This window comes from Biomphalaria glabrata, chromosome 15 (genome assembly GCF_947242115.1).
Source record: "Biomphalaria glabrata chromosome 15, xgBioGlab47.1, whole genome shotgun sequence".
NCBI lineage: Eukaryota > Metazoa > Mollusca > Gastropoda > Planorbidae > Biomphalaria > Biomphalaria glabrata.
In genome coordinates, this window is record NC_074725.1 from 1,591,403 (window position 1) to 1,606,593 (window position 15,191).

Here is a 15,191-nt window from a genome sequence, read left to right on the forward strand (position 1 = left end):
AAAATCAATTTTGTATTAGGGTAAAAGTTCCGACATATTCAATCCTTTGATTGATATTTTCAGTCAGGTAACAATAAACCTACCCTGACGCTTCCAATCAAAATAGGATAACTCTGTCACGTTAGATATAAGGGGAGATAATTCAGCCAACGCAAGGGGGTTATTCAGTCTATCAGATTCTAGAAAAAAAAAATATGGTCAGGGGAGGCTACGGAGGATTTGCTACAAACATGATACTGAAATAATGTGGAGTGAAACCAGGGGCGTAGCTAGGGTGGGGGGGGGGAGGGAGGTGGGGAATTTGAAAATCCCTCCGCCCCCCCCCCACTTGAGTGTTGTTTACATTAAATATTACGCAAAATGCAGGGGCCCCAAATGATGTCAAGATCTTATCTTCTTATATAATACAGACGTTACTTCAAAAAAGAAGATGATTACGTCCTACGCGTCATGCATTTAGTCATGCATATTAACCAATGACTTAAATTCTGCCAAGTCACTGGTTTTCCTGGCTAGCTCAGGCAACCCATTCCATGCTCTAATAGCACTAGGGAAGAAGGAGTATTTGTACAAATTTGTCCTAGCATATGGGACGAGAAGTGTACTTTAATCTTTGTGTCTTTCAGAGTATTTTATTAAATTTTGTTTTTTGTATTTGAAGATTATGGTTCAGTGTTTTATGTATAATTGCTACTTTACTTTTAAATCTTCTATCCTGAAGGCTTTCTAAATTTAGTGATTTAACTAAAGGTGTTACTCTAGTCAAATGTGAATATTCGTTTGTTATGAATCTCACTGCTCTATTTTGTGTCTGTTCCAGTTTTTTAATGTTTTCTTGAGTTGAGGGGTCCCAAACGGAGAATGCATATTCTATTATTAGTCTAACCAAGGTTAAATAACATTTTAGTTTTATGTTCTTATTTGATGTATAGAAATTTCTTTTAATAAATCCTAATGCTTTGTTTGATTTTTTTGTAGTTTCATCAATATGTGGATTCCATGACAGTTTTTCATTTATTATAATACCTAGGTATTTTGCGTTTTTAGTCTGTGTTACTGGTTTGCCATGAATAAGATAAGTGGAATTAATTTGTTTTAGTTTTTTTGTTACTCTTAACAAATGACATTTTTCTGGGTGGAAAGACATGCTCCAATTTGATTCCCATTTCTGTAATTCATCTAATTCTCTTTGTAAAATATCTGTGTCTTGTGTTGTTTTATTGTTCTATATATTATGCAATCGTCTGACTTTTGTTCCTGAAGTAATGCAATTTGGTAAATCATTTATGTAAATTAGAAATAGTAGTGGACCCAAGACTGTTCCTTGAGGTACACCTGAGTTTACTGTTATCGGTGTTGATTTAGAGCCATTTATTATTACAGTTTGTTCTCTCCCTATCAGAAAGTCCTAGCTACGCCACTGAGTGAAGCAACACACGAGTCGTACCTCACAAATGCATGTCTATTTATGGCTCTGTAAGCAGTGCTGCTGTGAACGAAAACGGAAACAGGAAATGAACGTAAAAGGAGTTAACATCAGACGCCACGGTAACTATGGTAACACAATTTTTAAGAAAACATTCAGATTTCGGCTAAACGACGTCTTAAAGGATGAAGAAATCGAACACCTGCGGACAATGGTTATGCTTGCCCTGGATGTGGCAAAATATGTAGGTCACAGCTGGGGCTGCGCTGCCACGGGAGATACTGTATTCCTCACTAATCTTCGGACTCGAAGACAAGCCTTATATATATATATATAAAAGTTTCCCCCTTTTCAGACCTTGTGGTCTATAGGGCAGATGATGTAAAGGTCATCTGTTTCTGTGGCCTACGGTTAACAAGGGTGTCATGTGGCCAGCACAACGACCAACCGCCTTTACTTTTCCCTAACTAATGTCAGGTACCCATTAGAGCTGGGTGGACTCAGAGGCGCCCGAAGATCCCGAAATTAAAAATCCCAGTCTTCACCAGGATTCGAACCCCGGTCCCCGGTTCGGAAGCCAAGCGCTTTACCGCTTTGCCACCGCGCCTCCATATATATATATATATATATATATGTATATTTGAAACTGCGCAGTTCATCTCGTATTATTGGTCTAGTCATAGGAACCCTCCGACATGATAATGGCAACAAAGAAGAAGCAGAAGACGTTGGAGATGTGAATGAGGAAACTATGTCCTAGTGGACAGTGACGTAGTTAGGGATTTGCCATCATTAGGGCCCCCCCCCCCTTAAGTGGGGGCCTTGGGGGGATTTTGAAATTCTCCCCCCCCCCCAGAACCTAGCTACGCCACTGCTTGTGGAGTGTGTAAAGAAATATAGTTGGCCGATGGTTTATTTTTCGTATTTGAACCAGAACCTTGATAACTAGGAGCTTGAGTGACCTGTGTGGGCGTAGCAGATTGAGACGGTTCGTTAGAGAAGACCTCGACGCTGACCTGCAACGTCACAACCTGTGGGCAGTTTAGACCAACAGACCTGTCCACCCAGCTCTAATGGGTGCCTGAAAGATGGGGGAAAGCAAAGGTGGTTGGTCAATGTGCTGGTCTTATGACACCCTGCTCGTTAACCGTTGGCCAAAGAAAGAGATGACCTTAACATCATCTGCCCTATAGACCGCAGGGTCTGAAAAGGGAACCTTACTATTTACGCGTAGGACGTAATTATCTTCTCTTCTGAAGTGACGTGTGTAATCCATAAGATAAGATAAGATAAAGTCTATTATTATTATTTACTGATAACATTTTCTTTCATCAACATTCATTTCGTTTCTGTTACGGTTAATTAAAAACTTTACCTGCCTTTATTTAAAAAAAAACTTTATCGTCCCCCCCCCCCCCAATTCTTCTTTCAAAACTTGTCCTAGACCTAAGCTTTTTTGTCTTGTAGACCCTTTTCTACATTTTCCAGTTTTCGATAGACCCCCTGCTGAAAATTCAACTTTAAATGTTTTTTCGTTCTGATATATTTATTCATGAAATTGAAACTATAGAGGAGTACAATAAAATTTAATATATATTGTATGTCATCACAAAACATAATTGGATGTTATAATGCCAATAAAATAAAATTTGTCTCAATGTTGGGCTTGAATATAGGTTGAATGTTAAAACTTCTTGGTCAGTGATATCCAATTTTTTTAAAACAAGATTAGGAACCTTGCTGAAACCTTTTCCACTATATATGAAGATGGAAACATGAAATCTGTTGCTTCTAATGCCGTATGCAGTGTTCAAACTTATATATTGTTTCACTATTACACCTTGAACTGTATTGTTGCTTACAGGAATTTGAATTCGTTTTATGACATCAGATGCAAGTTTGTTTAAAACAGTTTTTACAACTTTTCAACGGCTAGGGAAAAATCGATTTTTCGCCAATAGTGTGCGGTTTTCTAGATTTTGTTACAAGTAGAGATATTGTAAGAAGCTCGTAAACCTTTTGTTGTGAGTCTATTTGGAACCTTATCAAGTGTTTATTATATCTCGGTGTCATCTTCTCCAATAGCCTCCAGCTTAGATGGTTTCATGGCGTCATTACTTCAAACTTTGTTACATACAAGGCAAATAGACAAGGAAGGGAAGAATGAAGCCAAATTCAAGATATTGTGACCTCTCTATGTCACAATATGTCACCCTCACTATTTAGTTCATTACGCTTATGTTTGACAGTCGTTTCATAATTTATTAGAAGAACATCCATTTGGGTAATGTCCTTTTGTTTTACAAATGTAAATGTATACATGTAATATTACTTTCAGGTAGACGCAATCAAGATATTTACATAAATGTTAACATTTACAATTATACAAATATTCATTAGCTTGGTTAAAATTCAAGGATTAACTAATATACAAATCATAGGTGTTAATTCCATAAATGGAAAATAAAATGTAAAAGTTTCGACCTGCTTAAATAAGATCCACTTTCGTAGACCCCCATTCGCATCCCATTGACTTCCCATTTTTTCACTCTCGTAGACCCCTTGGAAATGATTATAGACCCCTGGGGGTCTATATATAGACCACTTTGGGAATCACTGTCCTAGACTAATAGATCCAGAAATATTTTTTTTCTTCAAATTTAAAAGTTTCGACCTGCTTAAATAAGATCCACTTTCGTAGACCCCCATTTGCATCTTATTGACTCCCAATAAATTTTTTTCACTCTCGTGGATCCCTTGGAGATCACCGTAGACCCCTGGCGGTCTATATACACTTTGAGAATCACTGTCCTAGACTAATAGATCCAGAAACATTTTCTTTTTTGCAAATCTAATTTGACGAGACCCCCCCCCCCCCTTCCATCTTGGCCAGTACGTCACCTATCAAGCGGTAAATGGAAGAAACTTTATCGTTTGGGTTTTTTCTGAAGCTCGTGTCTGGGTTGATGCTCGCTGTTAGAAGGGGAGAGAAATATGTCTCACGTTTGGTGTTGAAGGTCAAGGCAAGAGATTGAAATCAAGTTTTAGAAAGTTTTCTTTTTTTATAAATTCCCTGTTAGATCTACATTAGTGCCTAAAAAACTTTTCAGCACTCAGGGCGTAAACAGAAGAATCTGGAAAATCCTTTTTTTTGAAAAAGTTTTTTGAAAAGAAGAAAATTTACTGAAATAAAGATTTGTTAGAGGTTGAGATGTTTCTTTGTTGTTTTTTTCTCTAACCTTTGAGTAAATATTTTGTAAAAAACATTCTCTCTCTCTCTCAGACTCTCTATGCCTTTCTCACTGTCTTTCTTTTTTCTGTCTTTCTATCTCTCTGTTTCTTTCTATCGCTCGCTCTCTCTCTCTCTCTCGTTCTTTTTTTCTTTCTCTTTCTCTCTATCTTTCTGCGATTTCAATGTAAAGCTAGTCAATGTATTATAAAATCATGTTTCTCTCTCTCTCTCTCTTTCTCTTTCTCTTTCTGTAACAAATACTAAAATTCAAGTGTTTTGTGTAGCGGTCAGTTGACCTCTGGTGTTCAGTTGGCCTCTGATATTTAGTTGGCATTTTGCGTTCAGTTAGCATCTGGTATTCAGTTGGCCTCTGGTATTCAGTTGGCCTCTGGTATTCAGTTGGCCTCTGGTGTGTAGTAGGCTTCTGGTGGTCGGTTGGCCTCTTAGTAGGCCTCTGCTGTTCAGTTGGCCCTTGTGTTCAGTTGGCCTCTGGTGTTCAGTTGGCCTCTGGTGTTTAGTAGGCCTCTAGTGTTTAGTTGGCTTCTGGTTTTCCTTCAGTTGGCCTCTGGTGTTTAGTAGGCCTATGATGTATAGTTGGCCTCTGCTGTCCAGTTGGCCTCTGGTGTTTCGTTGGCGGAGGATTCAGCCCCAGTCGTCTCAGCATGGCGCCTGCCTTGAAAACGTCTAGTAGTGGAACTAGATGAGGCTAAGAACGGGAAGAGAACAATGACCTGCAGGATACTTTGTATGAGCATTACTAGCTGCCTGGTCGTGCGGTTTGGACTGTCGTTCGGATTTATCGATGGTCCCGGGTTCAAACCCTGCCCGCTCCCATCCCCCGTCGTCCTTCGGGTGGTTTGGACTAGGTAGTAAACTATCTTCAACTCTGAAGGAACATCCGAAACATGTAAAACATTTTACAAACATTTTTTTTTATCTCACTCGTAGTGGGGATGAAACACCCGTCCAAAAAGTTCGCCACACCGTTCCACAAAGGGGGGCGACATCAGTGTCCCGTTAGCTGGAGTGGCAGTCCGTGGACGGAACGTGGCGGTTACAGTATAGGAATATGAGGCGAACCCGCCATGGTTATCGCTGCCTTCGGACACTTATAGCGAGTGGGACCCAGGAACGAAGCGCGGCGCGCCGTGGATGATGTATGGTCCCCTTACTCGGTCCATGGCCATTACTGCTGGTGACCCTCAGACCGGACTTGGGGGGAAGAGCCTCTTGTCCAGGCCTGTTTGATGGGTAAAAGCTTTTCTAACGATTAATTGGATAATGGCGCCTTCGGAGCCGCTTCCTTACTGTAAAAGACACACTACAACAACACGAGCTTCAATAAACACAAAGATTTTATTGGTCTCTAATTATGCTCTTTACTCCAGCCACTGACCTCCTTTTACACACAGTCGTGACACACTGCTGTTCACTCAACCATGTACACTCAAGGTCCACTGGTCATTTCATACACAGGCACACACACTGCACTACCAGCCACGCAAAACACATACACTTACTATCATACCTACTGGACTTTATTGAAGGTGTTTCGTTTGCTTCTGGTTTTCAGTTGGCCTCTGATGTTTAGTTGGCCTCGGATGTTTAGTTGGCCTCTAGTGTTCAATTGGTCTCTATTGGTTGGTTGGCCTCTGGTTTTCCTTTGGCCTCTAGTGTTCAGTTGGCCTTTGGTGTTCTTAAACTAAATGTAGAGCTAGTCAATGAATCTAAGCTTATGTTTATTGTATTATTCAAAGTCAATTCAGTTTCGCTAAAATAATCCAATATGTAAATATGTAAATGAGAAGATCGAATGTTGAAAACTGATAGCTTACACCAGCGGAAGGAATTCCCAGAATGCACTACTCCCAGTTTAAGTGATGCCCTCCCACCCCCCCCCACCCCCCCGGGGACGTGGTGTTGGTTTTGAGTTTTAGCAATGAAAGAGTAATTTTTCAGAGGCAGAGATATCTTGAGAATTATCTTTTCTTGTTATATCTTATATAATATGTAACAGATGGAACATATATAGCATTGGTCTTCAATGTATAGAAATATTTATACAAATCTGTACGAAAAAAAACACAAATTTGATGAACAAGGAAAAAGGGAAATAACTCTTCGTGAATTTTGATAGAAACCGGCAGACTAGTAGAACCAACTCGGGAAGAGGAAAATAGCTACAGACTTGTGACGTGGCAACGAGCTATTGGTCTAAACTGCCAACAGGTTGCGACGTTGCAGGCCGGTCTTCCGGTTTTCTATGACGACTGGTCTCAGTTTGACCAAGTCGGATAATTCTGTTCTAATTTGATAAAGTCAGGTAACCGTAGACATAAAATATATACATTTGTCTATGCAGATTACTTGTGTTCTAGTTTGATTAGATTAGATTAATAAAACGTGACCTCAAATCAGTGAACATCAATACTGACAATTGGGAAGACATAGCTCTAGACCGCACCAGATGGAGAGAGACAGTGACCAAAAAAGCTATGGACAGTGAAAGTACATGTGTCTCAGCTCAGGGAGAAAAACATACAATCCGAAAAACGGCCAGCTCCTCTACCACCGAAGCAAAAGCCACCGTAACCTGGGCTATCTGTGGACGGGAGTGTCTCTCCAAAATGGGGCTCCACAGCCACATGAGGAAGTGTGCTCTGAGATGAACCATAGTCGTTCTACGACTGAAGGAGGCCAACCAATGATAATGATGAGTTTGACTAACTCAGATAACTCTGTTCTAGTTTGACTAACTCAGATAACTCTGTTCTAGTTTGACTAACTCAGATAACTCTGTTCTAGTTTGACTAACTCAGATAACTCTGTTCTAGTTTGACTAACTCAGATAACTCTGTTCTAGTTTGACCAACTCAGATAACTCTGTTCTAGTTTGACCAACTCAGATAACTCTGTTCTAGTTTGACTAACTCAGATAACTCTGTTCTAGTTTGATCAACTCAGATAACTCTGTTCTAGTTTGACTAACTCAGATAACTCTGTTCTAGTTTGACTAACTCAGATAACTCTGTTCTAGTTTGACTAACTCAGATAACTCTGTTCTAGTTTGACTAACTCAGATAACTCTGTTCTAGTTTGACTAACTCAGATAACTCTGTTCTAGTTTGATCAACTCAGATAACTCTGTTCTAGTTTGATCAACTCAGATAACTCTGTTCTAGTTTGACTAACTCAGATAACTCTGTTCTAGTTTGACTAACTCAGATAACTCTGTTCTAGTTTGACTAACTCAGATAACTCTGTTCTAGTTTGACTAACTCAGATAACTCTGTTCTAGTTTGACTAACTCAGATAACTCTGTTCTAGTTTGACTAACTCAGATAACTCTGTTCTAGTTTGATCAACTCAGATAACTCTGTTCTAGTTTGATCAACTCAGATAACTCTGTTCTAGTTTGACTAACTCAGATAACTCTGTTCTAGTTTGACTAACTCAGATAACTCTGTTCTAGTTTGACTAACTCAGATAACTCTGTTCTAGTTTGACTAACTCAGATAACTCTGTTCTAGTTTGACTAACTCAGATAACTCTGTTCTAGTTTGACTAACTCAGATAACTCTGTTCTAGTTTGACCAACTCAGATAACTCTGTTCTAGTTTGACTAACTCAGATAACTCTGTTCTAGTTTGACTAACTCAGATAACTCTGTTCTAGTTTGACTAACTCAGATAACTCTGTTCTAGTTTGACTAACTCAGATAACTCTGTTCTAGTTTGACTAACTCAGATAACTCTGTTCTAGTCTGACCAAGTCAGATAACTCAGTTCTAGTTTGACCAAGTCAGATAACTCAGTTCTAGTTTGACCAAGTCAGATAACTCAGTTCTAGTCTGACCAAGTCTGTTTATTTTTTCTTACCCGACAATGACTTGAATACAAACAAACAAACAAAAAGTATGCCATCAGACTTCCCTTGGGAGACATTAGCTAGAGGAGACATTGAGTCATTCTCAGACTTTGTTTTGTATCAGAATTCAGAATACTCCCCCAACCCTTTTTTTTGTACCCGTCTCTCATCAGCCCTCTCTCTCTCTCTCTCTCTCTCTCATTACATTACGCATTGTACCCTTCTTGTGGGTCCATAGCTAGTAAGCATAGTTTCAAGCAGATCAACTTTCTTTCTGTGCAACTACCTTAGAGAATTCATCTCGTCTCCAAGTTTCTTCCCAAGTCTGTTCTATGCAAATACTGTTTAATGATACGCTCGGTCTTTTCCTTTCTTAATCCGTGCCTGGGTATGTGTCATGGGCGTAGTCGGGCAGGGAGGTTCAAACCTCCCCCGAAGAAACAAAAATCCCTTTTCGGGAAGGGGGAATTCGATGACTGTAATTGTTTTGTTTGTTTTTTTTTGCTTTGAGAGAGTATTTTGAGAGAGTTTTTTGAGAGAGTTTTTTGAGAGAGTTTTTTGAGAGAGTTTTTTGAGAGAGTTTTTTGAGAGAGTTTTTTGAGAGAGTTTTTTGAGAGAGTATTTTGAGAGAGTATTTTGAGAGAGTTTTTTGAGAGAGTTTTTTGAGAGAGTATTTTGAGAGAGTTTTTTGAGAGAGTTTTTTAAGAGTTTTTTGAGAGAGTATTTTGAGAGAGTATTTTGAGAGAGTTTTTTGAGAGAGTATTTTGAGAGAGTTTTTTGAGAGAGTATTTTGAGAGAGTATTTTGAAGTTCGAAGGTATTGACCTCCCCCCCCCCTCCACTTTGTCGCAAGAGTAGTCAAGTCTAATAATAGACAACTGACTCCAATAATTAAGAAAATCTGACAGGAAAAAAAAATAAAATAAACAAACAAAACAAACAAGAAAAATAAAAAGAAATTACTTTTAAAAAAAGTGCAGTGAATGGCAGATGGAATACTAGACCTGCATTTTTTTTTTTTTGGTTAAAGAAAGGCAGATTCCCTCCCCTCCCCCCACCTTTTTTCCCCATATATTGTTATAAATCTGTTTCCCCCCCCCCCCCCATTACTAACCATAGTTGTCCACGTGCGAACTAGTGTCATTTGTGGTTTGTGATTGAGGGTGTAAACACCCTCAGTGAGTTAACTCTTTCACTCCGTAATTATTTACCACATTCTGGTGGAATCAACTATGGTATCGTCAGTTAGGAGAGAAGGAGTTAAGGTACATTAGTTTGATCTCTTGATTGAGAGCTTGAGGATTGTTTTTTTCTTGTTTGTGTTTGTGGATCAGTGGATGTGAATTCGATTGCTAGGCCAGACTATATCCACGCCACTCGTTGATCAGGAAACATGAAAAGGACCAAGATGCCTGTGTGTAGTCGCTGAATGAACTCTTGTATGTTGTGTCTGTTGTATTTATGTGAATGTTTCTGTTGTGTTGTCTTTATATGAGAAAAGAGTCCTTGTAATCACAACAAATTTCCATAAGGATCAATAAAGCAGTCATAGTCTTATTGTAATAGTATTTCTTTCACCGGGACTATTGAATCATTGCAAATGGATTGGGCGTCGCGGAGAAGTCTGCAGTCAGAGTGATAAGAGGCAACCCGGGAATTGGTGAGTTGTTGTTTTTTTTATTATTACAATTCCTCGTGTTAACAATAAAATAATGGAGAAAAACTAAAGCAATACTACAATTACATAATTCCAAAATCTGCCAACGTTACGATAATTTGATGTAAATTCTTTTATTCTCAGGAAAAAATCCTTTTTTTTTTAATCAATGACCAGCATAAGGCAAGTCATCCATGTACTTCTCTAGACTATAGAGTCTAATCACTCTTGTGTTCTCACCCGGGGCTAAACCAGTTGGTTATATTTATTTAGCCTGTAATAACAAACATTCAAGGGAAGGAATTGACTTGAAAGACAAGAAGAGAGAGAGAGAAAGAGAGAGACACGAAAAGACAGCGAGAGAGACATCTAGATGTAAACTGAGAGACAGAGAGAGAGAGAAAGGGGAGAGAAAAAAAAGAAAGAATATGGAATAAACGAAGGGAGATAATTTGTCTTGAAAAACCTTATCATATGATTACGGGGTTGGGCAAAGATTAGACCAAGAGGTAACCATGACAACATAAGAAAGAACACTATGACCTCTGTAATCTGACCGTAAGAGCTGGGAGAGACAGCAAGCTTCATAAACTGTTTTTAGAATAATTATTTCCCCCTTTAGCCTGATAGATCTTTGTGTTCGGGGCATTGGTTTGGACGCCCAATACACGATCAGTTTAGGGACGCTACATCACTATTGATCTATCTATTGATTGGAAACAGTAAAGATAATCTTCAAGCAATCTTTTGTTAAGCAACACTCTATATTATCCCCCTTGTCCAAGCTCACGGTTCTACGATCGACTGTTAGAAGAACTCTATACTTTATATGCCTATGTAAATGAACAGGATGGCTGCCTGGTCGTGCGGTTTGCGCTCTGGACTGTCGTGCGGACTTATCGATGTTCCCGGGTTTCAAACCCTGCCCGCTGCCACCCCCCGTGGTCCTGCAGGAGGTTTGGACTAGGAAGTAAATTATCTTCATCTCTGAAGGAACATCCGAAACATGTGCAACATTTGACAAACAAAAACATGAATATAAAATTGGAATTCCAAATAGTTCAATAAATATCTCTTACAATACAATGTGTATCAAGGACTGGCCTCTTTAGTCACATAAGACGTTGCAAAAGGAAAAGATGTTCCCTCGAGACGTAAAATGCCACAGACATGGAATTAAACAGTTAAAGATTTTTCGGATGCTATAACAAAAGAGTTTTTTTAATAGACTAGAACCTCTGCCCAATGCTGCTGAGCCTCGACGTGGCGCCCTTGTGGAGGCGGGTTTTTTTTTGAAGAGGGGGTAAGAGAATTGGGAAGCAAAACAGACGCCCCGTTGGGGTACCAAGGGGCCGAGTCCATTGTGGTAAGACCAATCGTTATAGCAGATCTCAACAATCATCGGGGACGTCAGAAGCTAGGGGCAGTTTACACCTGTGACGTGGCCACGAGCTGTTTGTCTAAACTGGCTTACACACACCGGGGGGGGGGGGTGAAAGAGAACGAGCATGTCACTATCCAGATACAGTTCCTCAAGGACCGTTACATGGCGGACACCGGCACGGTTGATGTAGCACAGAGAAGGTGGAGATTTCCCGGTGTGCTCAGCATTCGGCCTCGCATCCAACCTGATCGTCTAGGAATACGAGCTATCGGTAAAAAAAAAAAAGATGTTACATATTACATCTGCTTGTATCCCATCCAGACAAAACTGTTGCTCCCGAAGGGCCGATGGGGAGGTGCTTCCATTAGCCTAGATTTCTAAGAGTCTTAAGTCTTTTACGACAATGGTATAGAAGAAGGAGACTAGAGTAGAAGATGTTGAAAGATTAGGTTTTTGATGTTCTTAAAGGTTTTTTTTTTAAAGAAAACATGTATGTCTCTTTAATGCCGTAAAAGATCCTAACTGGCAAGTGGCTTGTTTTAATGTACGTATCTCGGACGTTCCGTAAGAGTTTAAGTTTACATTCCAGCTCAACTCTCCATCAGAAAGGCCTGGATGGCGGTGGGCAGGGTTCGAACCCATCAGTCTATCTATCTATCTATCTATCTATCTATCTATCTATCTATCTATCTATCTATCTATCTATCTATCTATCTATCTTTCAACCTACCTACCTACCTACCTATCTATCTATCTATCTATCTATCTATCTATCTATCTATCTATCTATCTATCTATCTATCTATCTATCTATTTATCTATCTATCTATCTATCTATCTATCTATCTATCTATCTATCTATCTATCTATCTGTCTATCTATTTATCTATCTATCTATCTATCTATCTATCTATCTATCTATCTATCTATCTACCTGTCTATCTATCTATCTACCAGTCTATCTATCTATCTATCAATCTATCTATCTATCTATCTATCTATCTATCTACCTGTCTATCTATCTATCTATCCATCTATCTATCTATCTATCTATCTACCTGTCTATCTATCTATCTAATCTATAAATACAAGTCAAGTTCCCCTTTCAGACCTTGCGATGATGCAAAGGTCATCTGCTTCTGTAGCCCACGGTTAACGAGGGTGTCATGTGACCAGCACAACGACCAACCGCCTTTACTTTTCCTCAACTAATGTGAAGTATCCTTTAGAGTTGTGTGGACTTGGTTTTTATGTTTTCTAGACTAAAATATCCCCACAAGCCTATTGAACCATTTTTAAAAGAACTTGTTTGGGAAAAAGGTGAAACCATATTTTGTTATGTAGAGACAGTGCCTTAGAGTACCAGAGTGCTTGAAGAGCTGAAAAGGCAGACCTAGCTTTATTGATCCGAATTAGTATATCATCCTCAGATCCACCGTCTTTACTAACTCTACTTCCCAGATAAGTGAAGTGGTCCGTATCAAGGATGTTCTCTCCCTGTAGCATGATTGGGTCTATAATACAAACGTTAAGTCGGTCCTTCTATACTGTTCAGAGACATGGAGAGTCACTAAAACAAATTTGGAAAAGCCCCAGACCTCTGTTAACGGAGGCCTACGCCGGATATTAGGGCTTAGGTGGCCAGAAAAGATAACTACTGCCAACTAGACAAAAGCCCATAGCCCAAGACATCACAAAACGAAAATGAAGCTGGATAGGACACACCCTGCGAAAACCAGCTACCAATGTTGCAAGGCAGGCACTTGACTGGAACCCACAAGGAAAAGAAGAAAGTGGGCAGACCCAAGCAAACCTGGAAGAGGTCAGTCATCAGTAGAGCTGAGTGTACTGGAATGACATGGAAGCAGATGAAGAAAGCTGCTCAGAACCGAGTTCGGTGGAGAGGTTTGTGGTTGTGGCCCTATGTTCCCCTGAGAGTACACAGGATTAAGTCAAATCATGAAATATATCTAGATATTGAGCTTAAGTCAAATAATGAAATATATCGAGATATTGAGCTTAAATCATGACATATATCTAGATATTGAGCTTAAGTCAAATCATGAAATATATCGAAATATTGAGCTTAAGTCAAATCATGAAATATATCTAGACATTGAGCTTAAGTCAAATCATGAAATATATCTAGATATTGAGCTTAAGTCAAATCATGAAATATATCTAGACATTGAGCTTAAGTCAAATCATGAAATATATCTAGATATTGAGCCATACATAATTTTTTAAAAATCCTGGTGGGTCCATCTGCATCATATATTAGCCTATATATATATATATATTAAAAAACTATTAAAAAAAAAAAAAAAGCTAAGTATTTTTGTATTACATGTTGGTGTATCTGGTTAGCATAATAAAAGAAGCATTGACAGACTGTGTTTTTTAAAAGGTAGACGATTTGCCCACTTTTTAGCTCCGCAGAATCAAATTTTATTAGATCTTCCGTTTGCAGTAGGCTAACACCATAATTTTAAGAAATATTTTAACTTTAACTCTATTACCTAAAACTTATTTACCAACGGTCATTCGTTACAGTCAAAGTAATAAGGGAAAGACCTAAATAATACGAAAACACCGCTAAACACTGAGATATCGGTAAGACTATAAAACATTTCTTTGTCGTTTAGCTGGCAACATGAAAGTTCAAATTAGCGGCCTTGACATTGTTTATTTTATTGTGAAAATATGCAAATTATCAGCTACTCTCTAAAAAATATAAAAGAGACATTTATATTGGCATTCTGTTCACATTTGTTGGATTGGTAACTAATGTAAATCCAAAATCCAATTGGAGTACAGTACAGCTACTGAATAATTTAAAAAAAAAAAAGTGGTCGTCAATTTTGGGCAATTAAAGAACAATGTGAATGTGAATTGTTGTGTATACCGTGAGCTTACGTCAGTGTCTTATGTGTTGTTGGCAATGTATTCTCTTCAGTACTAAAAAAAAAAACAGTGTGCAATTCTTGTGATTCGAAACTTAACAAAATGCTAAGTCTAAAATTGGTATTATAATAATTAGATGAAAGGTGTCTCGATGCTTACCTCAGTAGCTAAATCCTTCTTTCCTTTAGACTAGAACCCATTGAGAAGATATTTGTCTTGTAATACAAGCCCATAACTTGTCACTGATATAACAAACCTGTCATAGGCTCAACCTGAAGCAGAGATATGCACATAATGACAGACATTAAAGATCGACATAGGTCGGTGGCTGTGTCTCACGAGGAACTCTCCTGTGTTTCCAGCTCACTGCCACATCACCACAGCACGTCGGGATAATCGCTGACGAGTTCTTTCAGGTTTTGTCCACCATGCGCTACCTCACCCCCCCCTCCTCTCCTCCTTTCCCTTTAATCACCAGGAGATCCTAAAGGGTCATTGGTATTAAGTTGATTGAACCTGATACCCTTTTTTTTTTGGTTGATGTTGGTACGAATTGTGGTATAGTGCTCATTTCACTGGTTATAGAAGAAATGTCTATAAATCAAATAAGAACATAAAACTAAAATGTTATTTAACCTTGGTTAGGCCAATAATAGAATATGCATCCTCAGTTTGGTACCCCCTCAACTCAAGAAAACAATAAAAAACTGGAACAGACACAA

At 38.8% G+C, this 15,191-nt stretch overlaps 1 protein-coding gene across 1 annotated transcript in view; it reads right to left on the reverse strand.

Annotated features, from left to right (window-relative positions):
* Positions 1-14,848, reverse strand: part of LOC129923195 (uncharacterized) — a 34,440-nt gene extending 19,592 nt beyond the window's left edge. The window contains exon 1 of the mRNA XM_056013195.1: positions 14,629-14,848. The gene's annotated coding sequence lies outside the window, so the exon portion shown is untranslated. The remainder of the gene's footprint in view (positions 1-14,628) is intronic.
* Between the last annotated feature and the right edge of the window lie 343 nt (positions 14,849-15,191).